General features: G+C 25.6%; 1 non-coding gene across 1 annotated transcript; it reads left to right on the top strand.

The window, feature by feature from the left end:
- The first annotated feature begins 770 nt into the window (after nucleotides 1–770).
- On the top strand, nucleotides 771–853 carry TRNAL-CAG. The gene has a single exon. It is a non-coding gene; the product is annotated as a tRNA-Leu (tRNA).
- Nucleotides 854–15,127: the final 14,274 nt, after the last annotated feature.

The raw sequence follows: 15,127 nt of genomic DNA, 5'->3' as shown, positions 1-15,127 counted from the left end.
ATAAATAAAAGTCTATTTTTAATAAGAAAGAATTGATAACTTAGGTTTACTATCAATAGAAAGCGATCTTACATCTTATTCAAACTTTGATGACATAATAAATGAATTTGCTTTAAAAAAAAGCAAGAAAAGTAAAACTATAAAATAGCTTATTAATTATTTCTATTATAAATATAAAAATGTATTGTCTATTACAGTTAATAAATAATATAAAAAAAAAAAATGTTTTATTTTGTTTTCAATATCAATAATAAATATACCTATATATATATTATTAATTAATAAATAATAGGTACAAGAAATATGTAGCCTGTAGATATAATAAATGTATAGCTTTATTATAATTATGTCTGTGAAAATGTATAATTAAATACTAAATTAATATAAATTATTATTTTGTTTTATACAACTCGTTTGTGGGGGGGGGGGGGGGGGGTTGGCCATAAACGCTACTGTTGACAAGGGGCCACGTTTTTTGCTTAAAGCCACAAAATGACTAAATCAGGTCCTGTTCCAAATGTATCTGTTATCAAACGTATGCCGCTACAGAATTTCCTCTTGCTAATAAAATTATTATAATTATATAAAATTTATAGTAATTTAAATTAAATTAATTATCTACCTACCTAAATAGTAAGTAATAATAATATTTATGTAACATCATCTGTATGACTGTATACATATCATAGATAATAATATGGAAATAATAATATAAATAATATAATATAGTATCTATTTAAATAACGAACATAAATACACAATGAAACATCGTCAGGATGGCCGAGTGGTCTAAGGCGCTGCGTTCAGGTCGCAGTCCACTCTGTGGGCGTGGGTTCGAATCCCACTTCTGACATCTAAATTTTTGCATTTTTTTACGATTTCATAACCATTAATCGAATTTTTCTATAATCTATAATATTATTATTATTTACACAATTTAAAATTAGTACGAGTCCACAATTTATGGGAATTATTGTTATGATTTTAGTAATTTACTACAGATACCCTAAAAATTTGAAAATAGTTTAATAAAAATAATATTAACTAGATTTTCGTTACCTACTCATATAATTTTTGTTTGTATATGGTAATGTCTTAAATAGCTTATAAGAGATAATTCAAACTAGAGATTTAATGAACTAACGTATACTGACTCCCAGGGTCGACGATCATGGTATGAATTAATAGGAAATAGAGTTATAGGTAAAAAAAATGTATTTCAGTTATATTTATATTATTTGTTTGTACATAGGTATAGTATACTATATATACTATATGGGCGCATATTATCATAAAGTTCCTCTAAAGGATATAACCTATTTTATAAATGTACCTATATAAAAATAATATTTTAATATATTTTGTTAAGAGAAGTGATGTGCTATAGAAGAAAAAATGTCGCTCTCCTGTATAATGGGTACGTGTATAAAACGAAGTGATGAATTGTGTATTCAAGCATTCAGTTCATTGTAGATAAACAATTAAAAATGATTCTAAGCGGTGATAGACTGTCAGCGTACATTTCTATGGAAATATTTTTATTGGTACCTATATTTATATTGCTATTAGTAATTTATTTTTTTGTTTGTAATAAGAAAGTAGGTACTTAGTTTAAACTAATATTTGCTAAAAACAAATCACATATTTTTTATAATATTATTATAATATTATTTCATACAATATTACTTGCTAGTTGCTGTTTTATTAACTTACAAATCAATTAAGTGTCGTACCTATACTGTAGTACGGCGTGATTATAGATTTGTAGTATAAATAGCTATAAATCCATCTAAATATAATACAAATTTCATTGTGTAGATTAAATATTAAATAATAATTAATAAACGTAGATAGTAGCAAAAACTTTCAAGCTCCTATTTATAGTTAAAATATCCAATTTCGGCGAAAATAGAACTTGAAAAGAAACGTCTATTATATAAGATTGTAAATATGCGTTTATGTGATTCTACAAGAAAAACATATGAGAAAACCCGTATTAAATTTTCAAGTATTAGCAATTAAAGTTTAAAGAAAGTTGGGAAATGGGTTTATGACCCCCCAAAAAATAAAATTTTATTCATGTTTATGAAAAAAAAAACTAAAAAAAATAAGATTGTCCATAAACAGCTCAAAAACAAGTCAACATTTTATCAATTACAGGAATTGATAAAATAAACATATGGTGTAAATTTCAAGTATCTACTGTTCTTCGTTTTTGAATATTACAACAAAATAAGACACTACATGAGAAATTGAGTGAATATCCAATATTGTAAAAATTTGAACTTCAAACATTCATAAAAATTTAATTTGAATTTTAGGTAGAAATGTTTTTTTGATAAAGGTAGACAAACCTATGAGGAATCTAATAAAATTTTCAAATCTTAGATTGAAACACAAACATTTTTTGAAATTTCAAGCTTGAAATAATTTGCACATTTTTGTGGTTTTTAAGTATTTTTTCAAAATTAAAAATTAAAATGTGTATAAAAAAAAATGTGACTGTATTTTAAATATGTTTCAACTGTCATTGTAACAATATTATATTAGATGTTCAACCTTTTATCCAACAAATACAATTTTTTGACATTCATAGAAAAATAAACTACAAAAATTGGAAACTAAAAATGTCCGTAAAGGTTTAATACAAATAAAAATATTTTTAAAATGCTATCGTGTATAGAAAATGTTAATATAAACAACCAGTGAAAATAGTAAGTTATCTATCTATATATATATTTTATATATTAACTGTAGTATATCATTCACAGTATTGCTATTATACCACAAAAAATGTATATGAATGAAAACAAAGTATAATAACATTTATTTTCTATTTACATCAATAATTTATCCTGATAATCCTCACCAACGACTAAAAAGAATATATGGTGCAAAGATCTCTTAAAGAACTAAAAAAAAAAAAAAATGCTTTTACATATATGCAAGGCTCCTACTATATTATAACATTAGCAGTGGAAAAATATTGAAAATATATAGGCACAATTTCTTTTGAGCATTTAAAGTTCGAATTTTAACAAAATTTATCAAATTTAAAATGTAATAATTATTTTGTAGTTAAAAATGTATAAAATGTTCAACTTTTATAGCTAATGATAGAAAATTTAAAACAAGGTTCCGCGTAAATAAGTAAATATATAAACTACTTTATTCACAATAATATCATCAAATATATTTAGTAATATACTAATATCATAGGATGACTGACCATTTTCGCTCAGAATCGTTTTTCGTATACAGTGATATTATTATATCATTGAATTAAAATTTAACACCATCAATTACAGCGACCCACTTGTAATCTACTGTACAGCAGAGCGACATCCACTTACCCACTTTTTTAGAAAACGTTTTTATAAACTTCCAGTAAAGACAACTTATGAGAATCCTTGTATTAAATTATTTATCAGGAACATTTCAAATACCTAAAAATATCACAAAAGGAGTAAAAATGTATAGAAAATTATAATTTATAATATTATGTCTATTAAATACTTGTATGAATATATAGAGAATATTTCATGTTACTGCAGACGTACACAACCAGCTACTACTATATAACCCATTGTATGTAACAACTGTAATTACACTTAATTTCGGTTATGATTAATACATCAAAATATCAAATTATTTTTATAAACAAAAAAAAAAGCTATAATGATAATATACTTTCAACAGTCAACATCCCCAGTTGTACTAATAATGGATTTAAAAACCTTAATATGATTTATTAAAGGCGTCTTCGACGCGGAAAGACGAATGAAAATGAGAATGAGAGAGAGAGAGTGAGAGAGTGTGAGAAGGAGGGAGAAGAAATAAAAAAAAGGTTGAATTAATGCAGTTGGCGTGGACTAACTAATATTAAAGTTGAGAATAACGATAAATTACAATTATATTATATACTCAGACCTCAATTCATATTGGCTTATGTCACGTTCTCCGCATAATTGAAAAGCAAAAAATATAACTAATAGTGATAATAATAATCAAAAAAAAAATTTTAACATTTGCAAACAACACTATACAGCGGCCCATTTTTTTTTTTTTTTTTGTTCTTTTAGATTGGGTTTGTTTTTTCTCATTTTTTTCCTCGAGCCTTCTGATGAGGTTAACTCAGAGCTCGTTACAGAACCCTGCGATGTTTAATAGTCTTGGCAACGGATCAACCATACGACTCGGCCAAAATAACGTTAACGCATTGTAGTATTTTTTCCCTACCCTCCTCCCACATTCTTGCTATACCCGCATCCGCTACGGCTAAGGTTTTATACGTGAATGTACACGTACACCCGCGCATATACTCGCATATTAGACACATTATTATGAATCTAAAGGAATAGCAGAGTGAACCTACAAAGAGTAACTAGACGACAACCTCTTGGCTATAATATAGTAGTACATTTAATTAGTTTTTCCATCAACGTAATTTTTGGTACCTATATAGTAAATAAAATAGAAAAAAGGAGAAAATTACACTGTTATATTATTATAGTCTAGTACCTACTCTAGTAAATTGTAGTAGGTATACCTATATAATATATTGTTGGTATAGCCTCCAATTCAAACCGGGTGATTACCGTTCTATAGCTATGTTTAGATGGTTCGTTTCACTTAAGACCATTCCGCAAAAAAAAACCACGCACTTTCTAGCAGCATATAATTTATACTTTTATCTTTACATAAGTATTGAATTAGTCGAGGAAAAATGTTGACTCTTTTGTAATTAGTTGTGACAGATTTGGAATGTGTACGAAATTAATTACAATAAATGGTAAATTGTTAAGTAATAAATTATTCACTGGCTGAATAGACGCATAAACTTTACAGTTTTTAAATATATATTTACTTTATATCAGGCACCCACACAAATGTTTAATTTTATCAGATGTTCATGCTAAACGATGTTAATTTATTACATTCCGTTATGCATACATGTATAAATATCGAAATTTATTGATCGTAGGTAATAATATTAACATAAGTATTTTGGCATTTTTCAAACACTATTTAAATGTTTTAACAGTTAAAAATATTAAATAAATGTGTTTAGAAATATGATAAATCATAAATCTTAAACTTTTTACAAACTACTTGATTTTAACAATAAAAGAAATAATAAAAATAATTTTAAAAACAATTACTGATTTTGGCTACATTTTTCTAACTTGGATTTTAAACTTTGATACAATATATCAAAAGAGATTTATTTCATGTCATAATTTAAATATTTGTTTCATCTTGTTTACTTTTTCGAAAGTGTTTTGAATTATTTACATGTTTTTCGACATTCCGTAAGAGGGTTGAATACAGAGTAGGCTTCTTGAATAAGACAACAAGTTTAGTGGTATTTGGATAAATGTTTAAAATTACCATTTTCCAATGTATCCCAATAGCATAATTTTGAAAAATATATTTCAAGAAGTTTAAAACATCATTAAATTAAATTATTATGTAATAATAATATATTGGGCGATAATATTATAATAATACTCTATTGTAGCATTTTTTATAAATGCTTACATTGCATAATAAGTAGGTAGCACGTACTATAAAATATAAAGTTAATTACCGAGGAACTAGGTGCGTATGGTAATAATACTTTTTTGTGAAGATGAATCAATTATTGTGTTTTTATTATTTGTGAGTCCATCATCAAAATATGCTTCAAACATAAACTTTGAGGGTAGTTTCTGGATCTAGTTAGTACTTTGGGGAGTCGAAAATAAAAACTGTAGAAGTATTTAACTATGGACTTTTTAGTTTTTTTTTTATATACATTTTATATTAAGTACAAGGCATGTTCAGAAAGTAAGTCTAGTCAATTTTTGTAGGTTTCAAAAAAATTTTAAAAAAAATTGATAGAATTTTTTCTTTGTAAAAAAGCATGGACATCCATACAAAGTTCCACACAAGTTGTTATTTTAACTAAAAGTGTTTGAAAAGATGTTGACAAAATTGGTCAAAATCACCAAATTTATTTTATACCTACTTAAATAATATTCATTAAATATGTAATTTTAGTACCTAAGTCTTCAAAATTAGTTACAAATGTCTATAAGTTATTCTTACTAGAAAAGTGATTAAGTTACACCATAAACCAAAACCGCTCAGGTTCTAAAATAAAGTACTAATAACAATATTATTGACAAATTAAATTATTTAAAATCAATCATGGTAAATAATATGAATAAATAATAAAATATCATTGGAAATAGAAGCTTTTCAGTACACACCATCTATGCTCAGAATATTTTTTACTTTAGTATGCAATGATCATCATTGAATTGAAATTTACTTCATCAACTACAACAGTAACTTAATAAATTACGAGATAACGTTGAAATTTTCTGAACTTTAATGAACTTCCCTGTTTTATTTATTTATTTATTTTTTAATTGCAGAGACAATTCTAAAATTATTTATGTCACTAATATCTAACATTGTCATTGTGCTATAAAAAAAATGTATGTTGCATGTATTCAAATTGTTAATATTATACTAAAATTCACGTAGTTCATTTAGTTTAAACACGCCATTTGAGTATAATAATGGAAACGGCTGAAGGTAAAATGCAATATTTACACACCAAATAAGCTACCCCGTGTGGAGTTATATACTTACCTATATGCCATGGAAAAAAAGGTCTAAACAAACATACACCACACGTTTCCACTGAACTACTGAAGTATGTAATAATGCCAGTCCATGTGACAGAGAGAAGATTTAAAAATTTAAAACAGGTATTATCTGTGTTTCATATTTTTTATAATACATACAATTTTGGTATAATATTTGTATCTTTATACACGTATTTTTATTCAACAGATTTATTTTAGTTCAAGTTGCATTATAATATAAAGTACAAGCAAGGAATCATTTGTTTTTTTTTTGACTTTATGTTAATAATATAGTATTTACATAAATTATAAATGTAATTTATCCATAAATCTTAAGTTTGTGTTGAATTTTTTTTATACACGTTCATAGTTTAGAAAATCGTGATATTATAATAAACATTTATTTTATAAAAATATAAATTTAAAAATCTTATTAATCATTATTATAGTAGTTGTTACTAATCTTGTTATTACACTTAGATATACGATATTAGTATGAATATCATGGTTTTAGAATAATTCAAATTCATTATATATATGTGAAAATGAGATCATAAAAACAGCCATTTTATTAATTTTATTTTTTTATTGCTAAAAAAATGGTATAAGTTATTTATTTGGTAAAAGTTTCAAATCTCTAACATTGATTCTTTTTAAATTATAGCAATTCAAACAAAAATTAATTTGTTTAAAGGAAAACGAGTATGGCGTAAATTGGAGCGCTTTCCAGCAGTTATTCCTTGTGGAAACGTGTTAAAACCAAATGAATTATCTATTTAAATTTTAAAGTAGGTACAATCAATAACCAATGTTTTACTGAAAAATATAATATGGTAATGATTGGTAAGTGTGACGTGGTTGATTGGATTATAAATTACTCGAAAATTATCATGAACGTAAGATAATGTTGTAATATATCACGTTAAAACATGCATAGTTTTTCTCAGTCTACAATTTATTTAGGTACCAATATTGTGAACGATAGTTAGAAAAACATAATATAAAATCTACTCAAAACTAAATTTACCAAGTATTATATATGTTCTCCGGGGCTTTATTATTTGATCTGACGTCTGTATGGTGCTATGGATGTGGGCTTGTGGCAATAGATTATTTTGATGTTTGGCGGAAAGAACCTTCTTACATGTTTAACCCAAGTTCGGTTCGATTTGTCTCGCAATACATATTATTGTGTCGGTGCGATAACCACGTGTGTCCTATTCCCCGATTATATAAATCTATAGTGTGTATGTATGATATAACTTATATATAAAAGATACCCATAATAAAGATAAAATAGGTTTAAGAGGAATGTAAACTTCATTTAATAAAATAACTTAAAAAATAAAACATAATATTATTACTGTATATAATATTTGTCTATACTTTTATCAAAATAATTAAAATATATCACTTAATTGATGATTGCAATTGAATTCATATAATATTATAACATATTAGCTAAAACCATAATCGAATCTGTCTGTTATATAACAGTTCAAACAAATATAGGCGTTATTTTTTTTTATAACAATATTCAATTTTGGTTGTATAAAATGGGCATAGAAACATCAAAAATATTATTAAATGAATATAAAGATATTTTTTAATTTAATAATTTAGAATACTATTTACGTATTTGTTGTCATTTTATTATCATATGTGACGTTTTCACAAAATATAATAAGCACGCAATGTCGACTGTGACCGAAAAACGAGGATGCTCAAAAAGCTTATACTATGCTATACTATATATAGTGATCGGAAGGTTCATCGTCGGATTCACATCATTGAGGAGTAAAGTTTTACGCTTGTCCTGTATTCCTGTACCTATGTCATAAGTCGTTCCGCCATAGTTTAATGGATTATAATAATATAACATAATTCATAACACAAACGCAAACGTTACTTTGTACCCTTAAAATAGGTATATGTTAATAACAAAGAGTACCTCTGTTAATTTAATTTAAGGGGGAAAGAATTAAAACGTTATAAGAACATTTTTTTCAAAGCCTAGCCCTGAATCTCATACATAATTTATTTCAATATTTTTTTGTTTGATTTTGTGTGAACTTTTAAGTTAGGAATATTTTACAATGGTGATGGACGTAAGTATATAATTTTTTTGTGTAGTTCTCTTGTAACACAAAATGTATTCCGAAAGTTTCAAATAGCCATACTGTTATTGTGATGAGTACATAAATATTACCATAATAATTAGTATATATACAAGACTACAAGCGAGAGTAGGAATATGTACTAGACATTATGTTAATAATAGTCTTTTTTATCCTAATAATGACTAAATTTCATTTTTATTATTAAATAATTAATATCAAACTTGAATTATTCTATTTATAACCTATAATAATTTCACAAAATTTAATTTCATAATATGAAAACTAAAACCCATTTTCTAATTTAATTATATTATATTAGTTTACATTATTATATGGCGAATTATTTAAGAATAAGAACTATAATATATTGTTTAATTAAAGGATTTAGGTATTATGATGTTTATTTTTGATCTAAAAAAGAAAATACGGAACTAGAAGTAATGTACATTGTGAACTAATTTAAAACAAGTATGAAAATGAGTTTTTTTAGAATACACATTTATAGTTGGTAATCATATTTTAACCATTTCAGAGTTACAATAATTTAATAGAACGAACCATGCAATGAATTGTATAAGAACGTGGTGGCAAGGTTCTTTTTTTTATACAAATTATATAGGTGCTGAAGTCTGTAGCTTGCAGGTCTTCTGATTGTACTAAGTTATAACGAAATTGATTTAACCGTGAAAAATAAATTAAAATAAACAAATGGCGTGTTCGGGTTTGGGTGTAGTGTTGGGAAAGAGTGCTGGGATGGGGTGTAATTAAATTTGTCCGTAAAGTAATCTGAGAAATGTTACCTACTGTCAAGGATGTCGTATTACGTTTAACCTGGAACTTAATAGAAAAGTCGTCAATGAATAAAGTTCAAAAAAAAAAAAAAACCATCAACTCGTGTGACACACGGCTGCAGAGTGCCAGAGTAGATTAATTAATAATGAATTGTATTGAGACTACCATTGAAACAATATCCATATATTGTGTGGATATTTGTATACATGTGATATGTAAAGCGTAATAAATGTGTGGTTTATATATTATGGGGGCAATAACGAGTCGGAATTTTTGGCTATGTCGGCATTGCCAGAGATAAATCAATTTCGGCGGAGAGGGCTTCGCGCAACCGGCTATATACCCTGATAGGGGTCTCATAAATTGTCCGGAAGGGTCGTTTTTGGTGTCAACTTCATGTTCAATTGCACACCCCCTTATATGTCGTGCGTACAGCGTGCACTGATTTTTCGGGTTTCATGCGTACTATATTAAATTAATGTCGATTGAACGAATGTCAAACGTCGGCACTGTAACACTGACCGTCGCGATCGTATATAATATTATAGCGTATATCAGCAAGAATTATTAAACCATGAATGACTAATAATATTGTGTATGCTACGTCATAATTAAGTTATCGGTTATTAAATATCAGATATTATATTATCAATATCAAAGAAATAAGCTCATAATACGGTCGTGACCGAGTGTTAAAAATGGGTCACGATATGAGTGTATGACGCTTGTTAATTATGTCAGTTGTGTTATAATAATATCACATTTTAATCCAATAATAAATCAACACAATCAAATTACAATTATAAATTAAATCCATTAAAAATAGCGCTTGCATACATTGTTTTAACATGTTAAACAGTTTCCTCTTTAAAATACCAATAATACTAAAAAACCGATTCTCAAATGTTCGCCATTTTCGAGACCTCGTTTTATCCAAAATAGTATAGTTATGAATGTAGCTCAATATCTTGGATGTGCATGCTGCACAATACTAATTGTTTTCTATGAGCGAGTGATCTATGCTACACTCTACCTATATGAGTGAGACCAGGAATTAAGAACTACAAACTAAATTTAAACTATAAAGGACTTATAATCTCGTAAAATATGATAAATGATACATTTATAATTAACTAAATGACTTAAAACCAATAAATTATAATTATTAAGAATAATATATCAATACACATGTGAATAAAATATTATTCTAATTTCTAATAATATACATAACAAAATAATAATACGTCATCCAAATTAAAGATACAATTATACAATTAATTACGTAGGTACAAAACATCGTGGTACCTAGATAAAGAATAAATCAACTCTATAATTAGTAGATAGGTACCTACCTACTTGCAAATAGTTATATTCTAAATTATATTCTTATAGTGTGTTTGTCTTTATTACTATCCTTATTTATCTCAATTATCGATTTTATAAATATAAAATTATACAGAATGTATCTTATGTCATTGTACGCGGGGAACGATTATGAATCGATGACAAAGAATTTCGTTAAAACAAAAAAAGACGCGTTTCTTTATTTTTAACGGACAATATTTTTATAATAATTTCAGAATGTTTAAACACGCAGGTGCTCCAATATAGCTAAATCAAATTTATTTTTTCAAATAGTAACTACTATATTTTTAATGGATTCTAGTAAAGCTTTTTTTACTTTGATAATCAAATCATCAATTTTGATTCGGTAGTATATTAACTATGGTCCTTTAAAGTTTAGTAAAATATGCATTACTACTTTTAATTGAAATAATTGATATAGATTTAATTTATAAGAGATCAATAAATTTTTTCATATCACTAACTTTTGTAACTTGAAATTTGAACCATAAGTTCCCTATGTTGGTAGGTATCGCATGCAAAGTATGAATTTAGCAGTTGAAATTCTTTAAGAATTATTTAATAATCGTGATTTAAAATAAACTATTTGCAAAACATTTAGAGAAATAGTCAATCTCAATATACCTAGGTTTGTACCTAATTTAGGCATACTTTTAATCTGAGTTAATTACAGATTTCTAATATTATTATAGCAAGAATCAAATACCATTAGATATTACCTCAGCCACCTAATAAAGAATCCAAATTAATGTTATTGTAAGAAAAGTATGATACGAATTTATGATTGGAAAATTACGAAATAAAATGTTAATGTCAAAAACTAAAAAACATGAAGGGTTATGAATTTAAACTCCTAAATTCATACTTTGCATGCGATACCCTACTAATATTGGGAACCTATATGGTTCAAATTTCAAATTTATATCACTTCGAAAAGAGCACCACAAAACATTGCACTTTTTTCATTGCACAATTTTTTTTAATCCCTATACATACCTAAGACATTAATGTCAACAATCGACTACCATTTACCAATTTACCATTATTAATATTTTAGCCACCTAATACAGAACCCAAATTTATAATATTATAAGAAAAGTAACTGTGAAGTAATTAATTAGGATTTCCTAAAATAACAAATTAAAATAATAATACTGATTTTGATGATTGTATGTTAAAAAAAATAAATTATGTTTGCCAAAAATTTTGTTTATTTTTTTTTTTTTTAGAGAGAGAGAGTGTCATTAGATTACTGATTAAACTACTTAAGTGTATAAAAATAAGGTAGTTATGAGAAAAAAATATTTGGCCCTTGTAAAATAACCTATATCAATTATTCCAATTAAAAGTATTAATGCATATTTTAGTTAAATTTAAAGGACCATAGTTAATAAGCTAGCGAGCCAAAATTGATGATTTGACTGTCAACATTTTCAGAAAAAAAAGTTTTACCATAATCCATTAAAAATATAGTAGTTAGCATTTGAAAAAAATAAAGTTGATTTTGCTATTGGTACACCTGCGTGTTTGAAAATTTTGTAATTATTATAAAAAAAAATTGCCTGTTAAAAATAAAGAAACACGTCTTTTTTCGTTTTAACGAAATTCTATGTTATCGATCCATAATCGTTAAAACCCCGTTAAAACAATGACATAAGATATACACTCTACACTCTGTTTTTAAATATACATGTATATTTAAAAACCAAATTTTGTATGATACAAACACTTTTCCAATAACGTAGAAATATTTATGTCTTATGACAAACAAAAATAAAATATCCATTGTATTCAAACGGCTTAACACAAGTCAAATATATCAATATTTGGTGAAAAATATATTGATTCTAAACGGCTTAAGTCTTATTATAATCTTATGCCTTTTTTGCCAACAAAAAGTACACTATAGTGACTTAAGATATTTTAATTTTCAGTAGGTATAAAATAAAATGAAAAAATGGCATAAGAAAAAATAATAAATATTAATAAAAAAATATGTCAAATATTGACCTAAGCCCTTTATTTTCCATGGATCAAAAAAATGTTTTGTATATAATACTATATTATACATTTTTTCTTGTAAGAAATATAGACATATAAATCGTGACTGTATAAATGTAAGTCATGTAATATATTATAATGATTAATGTTATTTTAATCTCATAATATTTTTATCTTAAAGATGGAACGGAATTCACTCTTAACATTTAACTATTTCAGATGAAATACCATTTTGCTTCATTATTAATACACATATAAATACAAGTAGATAGGTATAGTATTATGTTAATGGTCTTAACATTTTAATTGGTGAAATAGAGTACATATATTATAAGCACTAATGAATTTAAACTATATGCAGGGTATTATTATTCAACGATAGTTGCATTATAATTTATGATAAGTCCATATTTGTTGACAAACGAATATTTACGATGGTATCACTACATCAGTGTCAAAGCTAGAGTCGTTTTAACGTTCTTCAGATGTTATAAGAAATTAAAATTTATAAAAAAATCCAAGGGCCACGAATTTGTATATCTGAGTTAATTTTCAAACGAGTATTACAGTCTGCACTCTCAATATTAATAATAGTTTATTGAGAATCTAAAATGAACCAACTATATAATAGAAAATTTTAGTGAATTTTGTTATCGCCATTAAAATTATTTAGCATAGTCTTTAAATATTTATTTATATATTATTATTCGAATGACAGTAATATTTTTGCTACATAAGTCAAATTTAAATTTCTACAAAGTAAGTTTTTCAGTGATACATAATGATGAAAAAGCTCGGACAGGATATTAGTTTAACTTGTTTGGTTTCACCTCGGTGCACGATAGTAGAAAGCTTTGATAACAAATGAAGAAAATAATACATTTACCTGAAAAGGAAAAGTGCTTACAAAAAAAGATAACATTAATAAATAAAAAAAAACATTATAAAACCAACAAATTATTTGTTTTACTCAGAATCTAAAATGCAAAGATTTTTTTTTTCAGAATAAAAAGTGTAGGTACTATGATTAATGACTATAATACAACAATATTGAATATATATATTATATTGCAAATACGATGTATAAGATTATTTATAACATTTCAGTAAACTTATATTTTTATCTGACTTTCATCAATAGGTATTATATTTTAAATAATAATTCATGAAAATAAATTATTTGTTTTCATTTTTTCAGAAACATGGTGTTTAGTTAAAAAATATAAAATTATTGTCTAATTAATAATATATTATAGTACTATATGTGATGCAGAGCTATATTTGAAAAAAAAGATTAAAAAAATTAAAATTCATAAAACGTTCGAAATATGGTATTATATTATTACGTTATTAAGTTATTCTATTTTTTTAGTTGACATCATGTATTTAATTATTTGTACATGTATCTTTGACCATTTTTACTTTTAAATTTATACATAGCGTCATTGTCCATTGATTACAAATGTTATATTAAAACACAAATAGACATAATTGTGTAGTATTATTACTACTCGGCCGACCATCGTAGAGCGAGTATTCTCATCAATCAATCACCTGGATAAACTTTTATAGCTATACAAATTTTACCTATGTATAACTTATATTACTAAGTACATGTAAAGCTCATTCTACCAAATTATAAGGTAATCATGTGCGCTAATAAGAATCTTATGATTGTATAAGAAATACTAAAATATTAAGTAGACCATAAAAACCTATAAAGCATACAATATATACAGTAGACGCCGCTTATAAGACTCACTTTGGGACCAGTACAAAGTGAGTCTTATAACTGAATGAATCTTATAGACGAAGTGGTAAAAAAAAATTAATTACGTATTTATAAATTTTATTTTACTACATATTTCGCTTCAATTTTAATACTTTAACACATATTACATATTACATACTTATTATTGAATAAATTTAATAATCCTGAAAAGAAAAAAAACTAAAATTATAATTACATATAAAAATATTATACAAATTGTACATTAATAAAAAAATTATTATTATTTATTATTTATTTTAAAAAAAATTAGTAATTTTAGTTTGTTTTTTATTTTGTTCCAGTATTCCGAAAATGTACTGTTCATATTCGTATTGTACATTGAAATTAGTTAACCTAACTGCGTATGTGTATTTACGTACCCGTAATTACGATAGAATAGCCGTAATAGCCGCCAGATAATCATCACTATAATAACGATG

This window comes from Acyrthosiphon pisum, chromosome A1 (genome assembly GCF_005508785.2).
Source record: "Acyrthosiphon pisum isolate AL4f chromosome A1, pea_aphid_22Mar2018_4r6ur, whole genome shotgun sequence".
Classification (NCBI taxonomy): Eukaryota; Metazoa; Arthropoda; class Insecta; order Hemiptera; family Aphididae; genus Acyrthosiphon; species Acyrthosiphon pisum.
Note: the sequence above shows the minus strand (reverse complement) of the source record. Positions and strands in the feature narration are given on the sequence as shown.